Raw genomic sequence first — 17,991 nt, 5'->3', positions numbered from 1 at the left:
GCTAAGCCACTAAGCCGCTAATAGCGCTAATAGCGCTAATCCGCTAAGCCGCTAATAGGGATGCTGCGCAAGACGAAAAAACCGCTAGACGAAGAGACTCGCGGAACGGATTATTTTCGTCTTGTGAAGCACCACTGTACTGTAAACACAAGTCAAATGGCACTCTTAAAAATATAATAGTTCTACTACTACTGCTTCCTGTAGTTTACCTGTTTCTTCCCTTTTAGCCTAACAGAGAAGGAACAGGTAAGCTGCAGGTAGCAATATTCTAAGTCAGCCTAAGACCAGGGTGGTGGCTGTCATGATCCCTGACCACTGGCTGTGCTGGCTGTGGCTGATGAGCTTTGGAGTCCCACAACATCTGGAGGGCCATAGGTCTTTGGGAAGCAGAACGGTGGCACAACCATCATCAATTTGAAAGTAGATTTTCCTTTCCTTTTCCATAATCAGAACTTCCTATGAAGACATATCTGCTTGATAGTTGTCTGGCAGCTTGATTATTACCTGAACACACACACACACACACACACACACACACACACACACACAAAACGCCATACAAATTAGGCTAACACACTGTACTTGGAATAAAGATTACTCTCCAACAATTGACAGCATAACAATAAACTCATCAACGGTGCTGTGCTAATCAAACAATAAAGCACTTTTCATTAGATGACTACCTCTCCTTCAGTAACGCACTATTAAGTGGCTGTGTTTAATTAGAAAGGTAATTGATGAGACCTTGCTTTAATGAATATAGGTATGCATATGTCAATATCATTCTTCTTAACTTTGATGATTCATGCTCTCTTTTCCCAGGCCCGCCCCTACTCAACAAGATGGTTAACAATATATCACAAGCTTGACTGTCAACTTGCAATTTCTGGAGCAGTTATAATTGCCAGTCAGTGTTAGCTGCATCATTCCCAAAAACCTGTGCGACAGGCAGTTTTTACAGATGGAAGACTGAGACTGAGAATAGCTTGCCCAAGGTCACATAATGGCAAAAAATGGCAACCTTCAGCAACCTCACTCTCCTTAATCATAACCATACATAGAAAGCACATGGCTCCCCCCTTGAACCCCAGGAGCTAGGGTGCAAGGAACCATAGCTTTGTAAGGGGTATAGTACAGTTCCCAGGGTTTGGGAGGGGAAGCTATGTACTTTAAATATATGGTGTGGATGTGACCTAAAAAGCTGCAATCTTAACTATGCCTATTCAGAAGTAAGTCATATTGAATTCAGTTGGGCCTCCTTCCAAGTAAGTGGGGTTAGGATTGCAGCCTTAGAGTAACAAGAACTTGAACTGAGTATTGGTTGACTGGGTACCTTATAATGCCAGTTCAGATTATTTGTCTGTCTAACCCAATAGTGTCTAGATTCAGGTAGGTAGCCGTGGTGGTCTGAAGCAGTAGAAATGTATATATTAAAAAAAATTGTCCAGTAGCACCTTAGAGACCAACTAAATTTGTTCTTGGTATAAGTTTTCGTGTGCGTGCACACTCCTTCAGATACATATCTGAAGAAGTGTGCATGCACACGAAAACTTATACCAAGAACAAACTTAGATGGTCTCTAAGGTGCTACCAGCAGTGTCTGTGAAAGACCGTGGTTCTCCAGGGTTACAGGAAGAAGTAAGTCTTTCCCAACAACTGGTCTTATCTGATTCTTTTAACTGGAGATACCAGTGACTGAACCTGGCACCTATTGCATGCAGTGCATGTGCTGTACTCCTGAGCTACATGCCTTTCCCAACAACCAGCGCACACAGTGTAACAAGGGTGGGTGCAGTGCTTTTTTGCTAGAAATATAGGTGCCAGTACTCACCATGAAGTTGTTACAGTAAGTGGTATACTTTGCAACAACAACAAAAAGTGGTACCAGTACTGCATACCCTTGAGTACCCACTGGAAAAAAGCACTGGGTGGGTGAGCTACTTAAACCTTCTGCAGGATCCTCATTTCCCTCTCTTAGGGCTACGAGGTCTGTTGGGATTCAGATCCTGAGAGTAGAGCGGGATAGGTGCTCTACAAAAACAGTGGTTAGAGCTTGGAGGGATGAGTGGAGACTAGAGGAGCTGGGTGCATCAGGGGAAATGTGGCTGTGTCTATTAACATAGACCCAGAGGATACAGCTTGGAGTTAGGGGTGGTGCCTTAGGGGACAATGGGTAGAGCCTGGTGGGATAGGGTTGAACTTTATGGAATTTAGTGAGTCAGGCGAAAAGGTTGACTTTCAGGGTTGGGTGTGATGATCTTAGCATTTCCTTCTTCCATCACCCTGCAATTTTATTCTGCACCCAAAAGATCTCTTGAAGGATGCTAGAATTCTGAATCAATTAAAGCCACATATGCACCATACATTTAAAGTGCTAGCATACTACTTTAACGTTTGTGGCTGTCCCAAAAGGGTTTGTAGATGGTTAAGTGTGCTGATAGTTTGTAGGAGAACCCAATTCTTCTCACAGAACTACAATCTCCTGAGTTTCCTGGCAAGAGAAATTTATTGTCATCAAACTACTCTGAGCACTGTAGCTCTGTGAAGGGAATAACAACTCTCAGCATGCTTAACAAACTATAATAGTGCTTCAAACAGGACATGGATGGTGGCCTGAGCCTGATTTTAACATTTCAAACCATTACAAGACACACTATTGATGCAAACAGCTTCTGGATCAGTATTACTCAGAACGTTCTGTGCCCAGTTACTGTGAGAGCCAAAGGTCTGCAAAGTGTAGACTTTTTTGGTCAAAACAGAGTGGTCACATTAAGTATATTTAAATCAATGAGCTGGAGTGTGCCCAGATGAACACTGGATTGTGGCCAATCTCCACAACCTGAAGGCATTTCTCTCTGTAGCCTTGGGACCCCTTCTCATTTGCTCTGCTAGCAGAGAGATAAAATATTTATACAATGAGTAAAACTAATCTGACAATTAATGAAAACCACAATGTCTGCGGTTTAATTTCTGCTTTTTTATTATTAATTGGCATCCTTTCCCATATAGATAGATAGATAGATAGATGATAGATAGATAGATAGATAGATAGATGATAGATAGATAGATGATAGATAGATAGATAGATAGATAGATAGATAGATAGATAGATAGATGATAGACAGGTAGATGAAAAGGAAAATATATATAAGGAAAATAAAAAGGGGAAATAAATAAGTAAAAACAAGATGAGGGTTGGAAAGAGCTAACAAAGGTTCCATTAAATTAGGGAGTAACAAACAAACACAACCAATTTATGCATCAGAGTCATTAAATGTGAATCCTCACCCCCACTTTCCACACAGATAGTACTTAGGTCTGATACAATTGATCCTTGGGGAGCAGTTGCCTTAATTATGAAATGAAACACCTCTGCTAATGTAGCCTCAGAACCTTGTTAGTTTATACCCCAGGCATGTGGCTAAGGATGAGCTCGAAATGCAAAGGCAGACATTGTTGGTCTCTGATGCAGAGTGGCATTCCTTTATGAACCACTCACCCTCCTCCTTGCCCTTGGAGTAAGGATAAAATGCAAGACCTCTTCAGTCCAACTCAGCACACAAATAATAATGAAGAGCTTATTGGTGGGCAACTAGTATCTGTACTGGAAAGCCTTTTTGAGCTGATGACCTGCCCTTGTGTTGGTGGGACTCACTCCTCTGGCATGATGAGCCTTGCAGGAAAAATTAAAAGAAGATGTAAACAGCAAATGCAGACATTTTGCAACATAGCTAAAAATAAATGGCACTACTGGCAATTATGCAAGTTTTACTGGATACATTAAAAAGACATTAAATGCACAGCTGTTTTAAGTGTCTTTTAAGCTGATAAATTAACTGTCTAATAAATTGTAAGATTTGTCAGCTAATAATGCTATTTTATCTGCTTTAACATATGCCTTCCTAGTTCATGAAGCATTATTGTAAGTGCCAAAAGGAGATAATGTGCATTTTACAGTGTTATGTCTTAAGTGGAATGGATCATTGGCCATGAAGAAGTGTGTTAATAAATCTCCCAGGCTTTGTTAATTGCACTCAATGAAGTGTCACTGTTAAAACACAAAAGATGTGATAGAGAAAGCTGAACATAATGTCTTTCAGTTTTACAATTAACAGTTCACTAGGCAAATCGACCAAAAAGACCATAATTTGTTGAAGCCTTATTAACTTACATTTTCCTAGTCAAGGTCATAATTGTGAATGGCTTAAAGCTATCTTTTTTATGCTCATCAAGAAGAAGTAACCTTGCTGGAGAGAATGAACTCCTCAGTCTCTCACTGGTGCTTATCGCTTGCCCAGCAGGTAGCAGACAAATAAAGCTGAACTCTGTCACATAACAGCCTCTCCAAGTTATCCGCCATCCAGAAAATGTACCTGAGATGTCTGAAGAGCTTTTCCTGGATGTAATGGGCCCACAGCATCATCCCAGCTGTGGCTGCTTCTTCTTTTATGCTTTGCATTTCATGGCATGCCCTCTGTGCTCTAGTACCTTGGAACACTACGGGAGATGGGCAGTGAGGGGGTGTGCATAGTTTGACATCACCCAATTTCCACATCACTGTTTTAAATATTTGTTTTTAATTGCACACACACACACATATTGAAAATGGAGACTGCTAGATCAGGCCAATAGCCCAGAAACTGCCCATCTAGTCCTGCATCCAGATCTCACACCAGGCCCAAGGGAAGCCCTAAGCAAAACCTGAGTACAACAGCACTCTCACCCACCTGTGATCTATAGCTACTGGCATTCACAGGCATACTGCCTCCGACAGCAGGGGCAGAACACAGCCATTGGGTTGGTTGCCATTGATAGTCCTATACTCCATGTCTAGTCATATTTTAAAGCCATCCAAATAAAGCCATATTTTAAGGCCATCTCTGCCTTCTGTAGAAGCAAATTTCTAAAGGATGGTCCTTGTCCCACCCCCAGCACAGCTGCAAAACTTGCATATGCAAATTTAAAAATTGGTGGTGGAGAGAATATTTACCAATATTTCACTAGATTTAATGTGCACATGGTAGGTTCATTAGTGGACAATGAATCCATACAAAAAGTGACCTTGCATGTGCTTCTTATATGTTGTCTTTTTCTTTTTCTTTTTAAAGGATGCTGCCTTTTAAAAAACAAAACAAAACAAATCCATTTGAAATAAAAAGGTAGCGTAAACCCTGTGGATTTGTGTTTAGTCCTTGTGGCTGGCTCCTTGTGTTGATCACAACCAGTAAAAAGGAACCTAAAAAAAAAAAAACCAGAACAAGAAAATGTCAAGCTTTTAATGTAGCTATTTAGCATGCAAAACACACTAATAAAATCTGATGTAGCAATTCTTTATTATTTCATGGGGGAAATGGGGGCAAGAATAGCAACGTTCTCCATACCAATGTCACATTTAATTGACTTCAGAGGGAGAGCAACCAGAGGCGGTTTGACGAGTGTATTTTCAAAATGAAATCAAAGGTGCCTCTTCTCTCCTTTCTGTAGCTGTAAAGTTCCTGCCTGCAGTTGGATGTCATTAACCAAAGCACCTCCAAAGGAAAGAATTACTGGCTGCTGGGGTCGGTTAATCAGTATCAAATTTACTGGCCCTCATCAGTTTTACTTTAATTAAAAATAAATAAACCTTCCAGTAACTAAATTTGCTAGAAATCATAATAAAGACACATAATCTTGCTGATCCAACATCAAGTGTTCACACCATTAACAGAGCTCTCACTCTTTCTCCAGCCACAGCACACCACTTGAATGCATTATCCAACATCGCCTCTGCTGTTTCTCATCAGCCTTTATTATAATGGACAAGTAGCGCTAGCATCAGGGTTTTTCTTCTTCTTTTTTTAGTCCATTCAGATTTGGGGGAAAGAAAAATGCAGTATTACAGATGAATTGCCAGCCCTCCAGTAGGGAGAGTGTTTGACTAACATAGAATGTAGGGAAGGAATATCAAGGTGCAGCAGCTCACAAAGCTATTCATTTGGCTTTGAGCAAAGGCAGTGCCACACAAATATATACACCCTTGCTCAAGTCCTGAGTTCCACATATGCTCCAGTGTGTACAGGGGGAGCCACATGTTGAGTGGCAGTGCCGTGCATTGGAACACATACCCTTGCTGAACTTGGCAAGAGTGAGGGACATTCTGCAAGGCCATGGAACTTGTCTTCTCTGCTTCAGGGATAGGAAAGACATGCAGTGATGCTGCATACCAGAATGGCTCTTTCTTCCTGAGCCTCAGAGAGAGGGTGGCATTCCGCCACTGGCAGAAGCTGTTGGGTGAGTAGGGAGCCACCTCTTGCACTTCTGCCATCTGAGGAGGCTGCTTCAACTAACCTAACGGGTGGGCTGGCTCTGAGTGAGTACATGGAGCTCCTGCACAACAGTTAAACTAGAATTCAGCACAAATTCAAAATCTGGCAAAAGTTTTAAAACTGGACTTTGGCTTAGACTATCTAAAATGTTTGCAATATGGCAGCCAAATTGTTTAAGGGCTCAGTTGCAAAGCACAAGCTTTGCATGCAAATAGTTCCAAGTTCCACCCCCAGTTTCTCCAGGTAGGACTGGCAGGAGGAACCTGCCTGAAACTCCAGAGAGCCTCTGCCCATCATTGTAGACAATACTGAGCTACATGGACCATTGATCTGACTTGGTATGGTAGCTTCCTATGTTCAAGCTCATAGCCAAGCCCAAGTAGGTCAAACTGAAAGAACTGTGTATTCTTTCCCTGTTAATTCCAACCACAATTTTCTCCCCACTTTGCTTTCTAATTCCACTGTGACAAATTTTAGATTGTAAGCTCCTTAGGACAGGGACCTGTCCTCTTGACTTTTGGGACTAGCTTAAAACAATAAATGTGAAGCCTTGTGGATGAATTTTAGGGACTTATCTCAACTTGCTAAATTCAAGGGGAATGACCACATTCGCTTCTTACGTCGCTCTCCTCTTGCTTATACTTCTGTGCACACTTCATTCCCCTAATTCACACCTCCTATCTGTCCTTCCCTGCTCTTCTTCAGCAGTAGAAGCTCATACAAAATAACTACTAGAATCAACATGGTTCATCTGTTGCAGCAGCAACTAAAGCATCTTTTTAAATGTCTGCATGAAAACTGACATGCATTTCCATGTACATTTCTCCTAATGTACATATTTTTATACACTTTTTTTTTTACCCTGTATAAGGATTTTGCAAGCAATTTCCCACTCCTAGAAATTCAGAGAAAGTTCAAATTTCAAAGTGAATTGTGTTCCAGTTCATGCATTGCTTCAGAAAATGAGAATTTGGGAAGTTTGCATTATTATGTGAACTATGCAAATTTCTCCCCCATCTCTAACCACCACCCAGTTTCCTCAGAATGTTCCCAAATTATATAACATCCAGGGTATTCTGCAGGAAAAACAAATGCTCAGCTCCTGCTGATGCTCTCAGAGACAGGAAGGCTCCCCACCTGCCTCAGATGGTATGACAGAGGACCGAATGTGTTCAGTTGGGAATCCCATAGTCCTCTACATATGTTCTGGAACATAATATGGGCATCTTCATTTTCATTTTTACCTTCATTTTTGTTTAATTGTCTGCAAAACAGAGATCCTTTTTGTCTAGTTATGTGTGAAATTTGGCAATGTCCTGGGGGAGTAATAGAATGTATGCTAATGTCATTCCATTTTGATGGAAAACTTGAATGCTACAGGCAGCAGAATGCTGGCTAGGACTTCCATGAAAATAATGGAAAAACAAAAACAAAGGTGAAACAAAATGAGGTGACCAAAATGACTCCCCCCCTCCGACACTCCTCTAACAACTGGAGTGCCCACCAAAATTTCACCTAAAGCAAAATTAAAAGTGCCTCATCAAAAGAAACATCTGAAGGCAATTAAGAAAAATTTTGTAAGACCACAATACAGTGGGTACTTCAGTTTTTGAAAGTCTCTGTTGACGAACATGTCAGAATTCAAAGGCCATAAATGCTTCAGTTTTCAAACATACCTCAGAAGTCGAACATGCCATGCGGCTTCCATACTGAGGCTTCCGTATTGAGTTTTTGGTTTTGGAATGTTTTGGAACATTTTGGAACTTGAACGGATTACATTCGAAAACCAAGGTACCACTGTATTTGATAGAAGAATTCTTCACACCGTTATGAACAATTTTCTTGGCAAAAGGAAGGAGGGAAGATTCCAGGTTTACCTTAACAGGCAACTTTTAAACCCACTAGTGATGGATGAACTAACCCCATCTGTTTGCCAAGATGGGCAATGGCAAATGGCAAAGCACATGGTTAGTCCAGGAAGGGTAGGAAAAGACTCCTGCCTTCAACTCTTAAGAGCTGTTGCCAATCAGTGTCAACAGTGCTCAGCTAGGTAAAGAAATTGTCTGACTTGCTATAGAGCAGCTTCCTCTGTTCCTGTGCTGATGCTTAGGTTTTTCAGCTTTTATGTTTTTTTAAGCAGCAGCAGCAGCAGCAGCAGCAGCAGCAGCAGCAACAACAACAACAACAACAACAACAACAACAACAGTGAGATGAGCAGAAAAGTGTTGTTTGTGATTTTAGTCAGCAGATGGTGTTTAGCTAAAATATGAGAGAGAGAGAGATTTTCATTATATATCCAATTCTTCATGAAACAGGGTATTCCTCAAGCTGGAATAACCATCATGAGCAAAGCAGACAGATTTGAAAATTCAGCACCGGAATGAGAAAGTGAATGGCTTGGAATGGACAGCATCACAGGTAACAAAATAAGGCACTGAAGAAAAAGGAGGCGCAAGGAGAATCCTCTTCGGTGTGTATGGGAGTGGGGGGTTTGAACTGTTAGCTATTAATTTCTTCTGTAATTGAGGCAAAATAACAGTGTCAATTCCAATCTGTTACCTCCGAGGATGTGGACAGGCTGCTTGGACGAGTGAAACCAACCACCTGTCTCCTGGATCCTTGCCCATCCTGGCTTATAAAAGCTAGCCGGGAAGGACTGGGCGATGGGCTTCGTGGGGTGGTGAATGCTTCCCTCCGTGAGGGAGCCTTCCCAGACCCGCTGAAAGATGCGGTTATTAAACCGCTTCTTAAAAAACCATCTTTAGATGCGGCCACGATGGCCAACTATCGCCCAGTCTCAAATCTTCCATTCTTGGGCAAGTTGATTGAGCGAGTGGTTGCCGAACAACTCCAGGCACGCCTGGAAGAAGCGGACCATTTGGATCCCTTCCAGTCAGGATTCAGGCCTCATCATGGGACTGAAACTGCCTTGGTTGCACTGGTTGATGATCTCCGGCGGGCTAGGGACAAAGGTGAGAGTTGTTTCCTAGTTCTGCTGGATCTCTCAGCGGCGTTTGATACCATCGACCATAACATCCTTCTGGACCGTCTTGAGGGGCTGGGAGCTGGGGGCACTGTCATACAGTGGTTCCGCTCCTTCCTCCTGGGCCGTGTTCAGAAAGTGGTGGTGGGGGATGAGTGTTCAGACCCCTGGGCTCTTACTTGTGGGGTGCCTCAGGGTTCTATCCTCTCCCCCATGCTTTTCAACATTTACATGCAGCCGCTGGGAGAGATCATCAGGAGGTTTGGGCTGGGTGTTCATCAGTATGTGGATGATACCCAGCTCTACCTCTCTTTTAAATCAGAACCAGTGAAGGCGGTGAAGGTCCTGTGTGAGTGTCTGGAGGCGGTTGGGGGATGGATGGCGGCTAACAGATTGAGGTTGAATCCTGACAAGACAGAAGTACTGTTTTTGGGGGACAGGAGGTGGGCAGGTGTGGAGGATTCCCTGGTCCTGAAGAGGGGCACTGTGCGCAGCCTGGGAGTCATTTTGGACTCACAGCTGTCCATGGAGGCACAGGTCAAATCTGTGTCCAGGGCAGCTGTTTACCAGCTCCATCTGGTACGTAGGCTGAGACCCTATCTGCCTGCGGACTGTCTCGCCAGAGTGGTGCATGCTCTGGTTATCTCCCACTTGGACTACTGCAATGCACTCTACGTGGGACTACCTTTGAAGGTGACTCGGAAACTACAACTAATCCAGAATGCGGCAGCTAGACTGGTGACTGGGGGCGGCCGCCGAGACCACATAACACCGGTCTTGAAAAACCTACATTGGCTCCCAGTATGTTTCCGAGCACAATTCAAAGTGTTGGTGCTGACCTTTAAAGCCCTAAATGTCCTTGGTCCAGTATACCTGAAGGAGCGTCTCCACCCCCATCATTCTGCCCGGACGCTGAGGTCCATCACCGAGGGCCTTCTGGCAGTTCCCTCATTGCGAGAAGCAAAGCTACAGGGAACCAGGCAGAGGGCCTTCTCGGTAGTGGCGCCCGCCCTGTGGAACGCCCTCCCATCAGATGTCAAAGCGATAAACAACTACCTGACATTCAGAAGACATCTTAAGGCAGCCCTGTTTAGGGAAGTTTTTAACATGTGATATTTTACTGTATTTTTGGTTTTTATGGAAGCCGCCCAGAGTGGCTGGGGAGGCCCAGCCAGATGGGCGGGGTATAAATAATAAATTATTATTATTATTATTATTATTATTATTATTATTATTATTAAAAGAAACCCCCAGTTCCCCTTTACCTATGCACACCACCTTGAGCATCACGGAGGATAGGTCAATGCAAGAAAATAAATATCAATGCAAGAAAATAAATATCTGAGAAACACAGAAAGCTGCCTTATACTACCTTATACTGAATTAGACTGTAGCTCAGTGGACTGTATATATTTGGGCAATGGTTCTCCGGGATTTCAGACATGGGACATTCCCAGTCCTACTTGGAGATGCCATTGGTGATTGAGCATGGGACTTTCTGCATGCAAAGCACATGCTCTTTCAGGAAGCTGTGATACTTCTCTATCTGGTCAGGTCTGGTAATTGAGCCCACAGGGCAAAATGGGCCAGGATTTCCAGGATCATGGAGAGCTCTGACAAAGGTCAAAAGCAAACAGTCATTTTATACCACTTCTCTCAGATCATGTCTCCCAGGTTCTGTCCTTTATGGAGAGCATAGGGCACATCCAAACCATAACTTTAAAGCACTATGATACCACTTTAATAGCCATGACTTCCCCCAAAGAACCCTGGGAAGTGTAGTTGGTTAACAGGTGCTGAGAGTTATTAGGAAATCCCTGCTCCCATCAAAGAACTACAATTCCCAGAGCTCCTTGGGAAGAGGGTTTGATTGTTAAACCACCCTGGTGTTCCTTAACAGATCTCAGCACCATTAACAGAGTACAGTCCCCATGATTCTTTGAGGGGAGCCATGGCTGTTAAAGTGCTTTAAATATATGGTGCAGATGTCACTTCTTAGAAGGTCCTGGAGACAGGAAACCATCCTGGTCCCCTGCCTAATGTACTCCTTGTGCTACTGGACCAGTGAGATACTCTAGGAGGCATTTAGCTCCTCAAGCTAAGGGGAAGGCACCTGTGAGCAGTGGCGTAGCGTGGGTTGTCAGCACCCGGGGCAAGGCAAGTAATTTGCGCCCCCTAACCCTGGATTTGCGCCCCCTAACCCTAACCCTATCCCTAACCCCCAGATGTTGCACCCGGTGTGGCCGGCACCCCCTGCACCCCCCACGCTACGCCACTGCCTGTGAGCATCCTGGCTCTACACATCTTGTTGTTAATGGGAGCTTGTTCTGCCAGCTTGTGTTCATCAGCTTCCAGCTCAGTAGTTTCCTGATCTCCAGCAACAGGGGTCAGAGTCCTGAACCTGTTCTGACTCCATAGCTGGTTACTCTGCAGCCTCTGACTTGTGTCTTGATCACTGCTGAGCTCAGGAATAATGACATACACCTTTTCTAGAATTACCGTATTTTTTGCTCTATAAGACTCACTTTTTCCCTCCTAAAAAGTAAGGGGAAATGTGTGTGCATCTTATGGAGCAAATGCAGGCTGCGCAGCTATCCCAGAAGCCAGAACAGCAAGAGGGATTGCTGCTTTCGCTGAGCAGTGATCCCTCTTGTTGTTCTGGCTTCTGAGATTCAGAATTTTTTTTCTCTTGTTTTCATCCTCCAAAAACTAGGTGCGTCTTATGGTCTGGTGCATCTTATAGAGCAAAAAATACGGTACTGCACCAAGGCTATCTTATTTATGCTCTCATTCATCCCTCCCACCCCCCATCCCCATGAAGCCTCTAAAGGAAAATATATTTTTGCTTAGTGGTGGGATGAACTTTTGGAATTCCAGAAGTTCATCCATTTGAGGAGGCGGTGGGAAAAGAGGTGGACAAAATTGTCTACCTTCCTTCACATTTCAGGGAGTATGAGCAACTTTTGAGGGTGGGCTACAAAAGTCACCCCTGCTCTCCCAGTCCCTTGTTGCACTTGCAACCAGCCTGTTGAGATCTCAAGCATGCTTTGGAAGGATACTGTATTGTGACATAGCTTTATGACAGAGCATTTTAGGGATTGAAATGTGGTTGCCCACAGCAGCAAGGAATTGGAAGGAGTGCTGGTTTTTTCTATGACTCCTACCATGAACTTTCCTAGCCTCCAAATGGAACTATGAAAGCAATAAGACAACTTCTCCTCCAACTCCTCCTCCTCCCCCTCCCCCCTCCTCCTCCTCTTCTTCTGTAGTATTAATTTAGCTATCCTCCTCCATAAATAGTGGTGATTTTGAGGCAGACTTCTTGTAGCCAGTTTCTTTTTGAGGAACAAAGCACAAAATACATACAGCACTTCAACAAATATGTTTATCTCAATAGATATCCAGGAAGAAGAGTTTCACAGATAAGTACTCAATGTGTTTATCATCATTTTAACAAAACTGCACTGGAATTTTATATGTGAATTGGTTCCAGATGGCAACCCACCATGTTTTCAAGAAGGCTCCAGTGGGAGTCCAGTGATGATCTGGACCTTGATTCAGAGATACATGAATGTATTCACCCCTTGCATTAATCATAGAATTATGGAGTTGTAGAGTTTGAAGGGACCCCGAGGGTCATCCAGCCCAACCCCCTGCAATGCAAGAATGATAAAGCATCATTCCACAGTCAAAAATATACCATCAGAATATTTATCCTGATGTTGAGTCAAAAGGTCATTTCTTGTTACTTGAATCCATAAGTTTGGGTCCCCCAGAACAGGAGAAATCAAGCTTGCTCCATCTTACATGCAACAGCCCTTTGGATATTTGAAGATGGCTAACATATCTCCTCTCAGTCTCCTCTTATCCAGGCTAAACATACCCAGCTCCCACAACCATTCCATTAGCGTTGAGAACCTTTTAGATTCCCTCTCCACTTCCACCTAAGTAAAATGTTATTTGCCACACTTTTTAGAAAGGTACAGGCAGATCAGAAAGCTGCTTTCCATGACTGTACATGATTTCCATTTCCTGCTTCACAGCACGGCTGTTTTTGCTTGGCTGGGAAGTGTATTTAAGCACTGCTAATGCCTCTTGCTTGTCTGGATGCATAATAGAGAGCATCGGTAAAAACTAGCCGACTGTACAAAAGTGAAATTTATACTAATTACTCCATCCACTTTTGCCTCTGGCACCACCCACCATTGCATGTGGCCCTCAGAATGTTGCCCAGAAGGAAGTGTGGCCCTTGGGCTGGAAGGGCTTCTCTGTTCATGTTATAAGTTGCAACATGAGTTCTAGCTGGCACTCTAAGTCAGCAGAATGAGCATTCTCAGACATTTCACAGAATCTTCTGCTACCTGCTGAAGTTTCAGGTGTACAGGGGTACCGAATGAAGGAAATAATTTGGTGTGGAATATGTTCCACAAGGACTGAAAGTCTGAAATCCACTGGCTAAATTTATGCAAAGTGGATTATTTATATATTTTTAAAAGTACGGAAGTGGCCACTGAGGTGCAGATGGGTGTTATTTCTTTTTAATCAAGAGTTGTTCAAAAGTGAGCTTTTCCCTGTAGTTTCACTTCCCTTTTGAGGTCTATTGGGGTTGGCTTCTTTCTTTGCTTTGATATGCAAATTGGCATATTGCTTTCCTGCAGGGGACACTGGACACCTTCCAAGCAACACAGTGTAGATGTCCTGTCAGGATGGAAGCCTAAAACAGCCTTTGGATCACAGTCAAAGCCACGCTTGTGTTTTGGTTTAAAAATAAAATACCTTTGTTAATGGATCTAATTTCCAATATAAATGTTTATACAGTTACTTTGCTAGTCATCTTGGTTAGCCAGTCACTGGAGAACAACACTTTAGCTGTTCCTGAGGTGATCAGTGCATTACTAAGTGTATCATCTGTTTATGCTGCTTCTGGCAGATTTCATAATCTGGCCAGTTCTTTAAATAACATTTACCTTTGGAAGCACAGAGGACATCAGATACTTTCACCTGGCCAAAATCAGCCCAGGATTTGTCCTGATGTAGCACCACTCCAAGGTCATGTTTATTCATCAAGCCATGGCAAAGGCACACCAGGGTGGTATTCTTCTTTCACTGACTGCTCTGAAAAAAATCTGCAACAGCCATCCATCCCAATCCCACCCCACCATCAACGGTTGAAGCTTGTGATATTGTTGCAGAAACTCAAAAGCCTCTCTTCAAAGCTTCACAGGACTCCAGCGCACACACAGAGCACTGGAAAAAGCAGGGGCATCCTAATTATCTTAGCATTAGCAGCAACCTTCATATATGCAATAAAGTGTTCAAATGCAGTTGTCTTATGGGTGAACTGGGAAGCCTCTAATCACGTGTGAATGGTGTCATCCTGTGATTTCCCAAGAGTACTTGTTCAGATCTACACATAGATCTCTCTTGTGTTCAAGGGCTAATTTGTGGAAGTTGACTTGCTCCCTCCATTTAAATGAATGGGGCAAACTGTGTTCAGATGTTCTATATTAATATGGCAGCATATTTGTCCTTGTGAACCAGAGTCTTTGTATTATTGTTGTTGAGATCAAGGGGAATTGAGGTCAACATACAGAATGACTAAGGCAGTTTCCATGCCAAAAGTGGGCCTAAACACCAATTGAACCAACTGAAGATCCTAAACAGATCTTCATAGGCATCACATATGCTGGTGATTTAGAAATTCTGGATCAGGATGAAACAGGATATTTTATTTATTTATTTGCGGGTAGGGGCAAGTTGGTTTCGTACATACCATGTCCTTGTTGCATTCACAACAACAAGTTTCCAAAATAGGTATAATTTCATTTTACAGATGAGTCACTGAGGCTGAACAGTACAAGCTGGAAAGGGAGGGCTATAAATCCCATAGTAGACAGACAGACATGACAGAGAAACAGATAATGATGTGTCCTCTGCTACCCATAGAATTCATTATTGCTGTATGATTTCTGCTTAGATCAAAATCTAGCACACTGCTGATTAGATCCAGTGGAGACAGCTAAGATGTATTGAGTTCTGTAAAAAAACAGACACACACACACAAAAACCCCATTATGGAGCTTTTGGCAAAGTATATTATCCACATTGATTGCTAGGCTTGGAGTACCAGTGCAACTTTAATGGCATTTCTTGGGAAGAGCCCATGTAATCCACTTTCACTGACTGGACCGGCTGCCAAGGCAAGTTTCAAGGCTGCGTAATTAGAAGGAAGGAAATTAAACTATGGGCAAGCAAAATCATGACACAGTTCTCTAAAAGGCAGGTCATGTCATATTGGCTTGAAAGTAATCCAGCTGATTTCCAGGTATAACTTAGGTCACATTTCTTAGATGTATTAACAGTGATTTAAAGGTATGTTGTGGGTGTGGCCTTTACTGGGTTAGATAAAAATGCTCATGGGGTGTAGGGAGACAAACTGGAGAAATTGGGGGTGGTGGGGGGAATTAAGATAAGCTGGTTAAACAGGGTGTGGAACATACCTAAAGACCCTAGGGATAGAAGTGGAAATGTGGAGAAAGGAACTTAAGAAAAATGGGAAGGGAGTGAAAAATAGGGGGGAGGATTAGAAATTAAATTTAATTAAAAATTAGAAAAAATAGAAATTAGATATTGGGGGAAAGCAGAAGTAACTGATTTGTTCCTCTTTATCCCTTGATATGGGAAAGAAAATCCTAATTCTGTAGTTTAATACCTATTCTCAAAAAGTTGACATTTTTGCAGGTGGAAAAAACCACCACCCATTCTGAACTTCAGTTGTCTCATCTTCCTCTAGATGTCCCTTTGTGTGTGCGTGTGTGTTGTCCTGCCTGTTCATCTTTGTGGTATAATGTAGTAGCTATAAAAGGAGATTAAATAGTGCCATAAAGTTTTATTAATGCCTTACATCATTGATACCTTGCCCATATTGATAGTTGCACTTCCATTACTGCTACTTAGTCATTTAATTAGCTATTCATACAGTATGTTGTAAACGAGTGTATTAGTGTTAAGTGTCTGTATTAAAGCTCACATTATGTAAAAACCTTTACCAATATCATAATTGGAGCAGAGTTATCCATTTTAAGTGACTTGAATTAGATTATTATAGATTATGTTTTAAAACACACACACACTACAGTACTTTAAAGGACATTGAAGATCACAGAGTATTAAGAGTGGGACTTCATTACAATAAAATGGGCACAGGGAACAATGGTGTGTTTTATGCCTATCAATTACATTTTTCTTTTAATAAGAACAATAACATTTTTATCGAGCAATATAGTGATACTTAAGACTGGAAAGATAGATTTAAAATAGCGTGTGAAATTAAGAAACAAGTGCCTGGTTAACTATCAAAACCTGCCACCAAATAGTTTCTGGTTAATTCAAAATAATGTAAAACTCAGGTCACATCCACACCTTACATTAAAGGGCAAATTTAAAGCATGTGACTTCCCCCCAAGATTTCCAAGAACCATTACTTAGCCCTCATAAAATTACAATTCCCTTACCTTTAACAAACTACAGTTACCAGGATTATTTGAGGGAAGGCATGTGCTTTATAGTGGGATGTGGGTGACGCTGTGGGTTAAACCACAGAGCCTAGGACTTGCCAAACAGTAGGTCAGTGGTTTGAATCCCCGCGACGGGGTGAGCTCCCATTGCTCGATCCCTGCTCCTGCCAACCTAGCAGTTTGAAAGCACATCAAAGTGCAAGTAGATAAATAGGTACCGCTCCGGCGGGAAGGTAAATGGTGTTTCCGTGCGCTGCTCTGGTTTGCCAGAAGCGGCTTAGTCATGCTGGCCACACGACCCAGAAGCTGTATGCCGGCTCCCTCAGCCAGTAAAGCGAGATGAGCGCTGCAACCCCAGAGTCGGTCATGATTGGACCTAATGGTCAGGGGTCCCTTTACCTTTACCTTTATGTGCTTCAAATGTACTTTAAATGTGTTTTAAATGTGTGGATGTGACCTCTGATCTGCCACCCTACTACCCTCCTCTGCTGTTCTTCAGTGCTTGTTACCCAAAGATGTGCTCTCCCACATGTTCAGCATGTTTGCACTCCTGTTACAGTGACATCCACATTGGCTTGGTCATAACTACAGACCAGAGGATGGCAGGATCTCCAAGGAAGGCATTTACAGGGCATCAGGCATCAGACCTGATGGCAGATCAAATGTGTGTTATAAAGATGTCTGCAGATGCATACCCTCCAACATGTCCAGGCCAAAAAGCATGGCATGTGCTCCTTGGTGAGCCACATGACCTGCCTGTGGCCCTGAAAAAAGTGCTTTTTTCAGGGCGAGATTGCAGCGTGAATTTGTGCAAGATCATGTGAGATCACAGTGCTCAAAATAGCTGTCCATGCCCTTCCACAAAAAACCTGAGATGTCCTGGTTTTCCTAGGACAATTGCTGGGAATGCAGATGTGACATGAAGGCTGGCAAAATTAACCCTGCTGAGTGGGAATCCCTTGCAAATGACTGTAGCACTTAGTCAGGCTGTGTATCCACAGCAGTGACCAGAGGAGAAATGACTGCTAGGAGGAGCACAGAGAGAAGAAATGCCGTGGTGCATCTGCATCAGCACAACCGGATGCCATCATCTGTTGCAGCTGCAACAAAACATGTCTCTCCCATATCTGTTTCTACAGCCACAACAGGTGCTGCAACTCTCCAAATGTTTTACTGCACCCCTGAA

Source organism: Podarcis erhardii (genome assembly GCF_964252035.2).
Source record: "Podarcis erhardii genome assembly, chromosome: Z".
Classification (NCBI taxonomy): domain Eukaryota; kingdom Metazoa; phylum Chordata; class Lepidosauria; order Squamata; family Lacertidae; genus Podarcis; species Podarcis erhardii.
The sequence above is the reverse complement of the archived record's forward strand: the minus strand, read 5'-3'. Positions refer to the sequence as shown.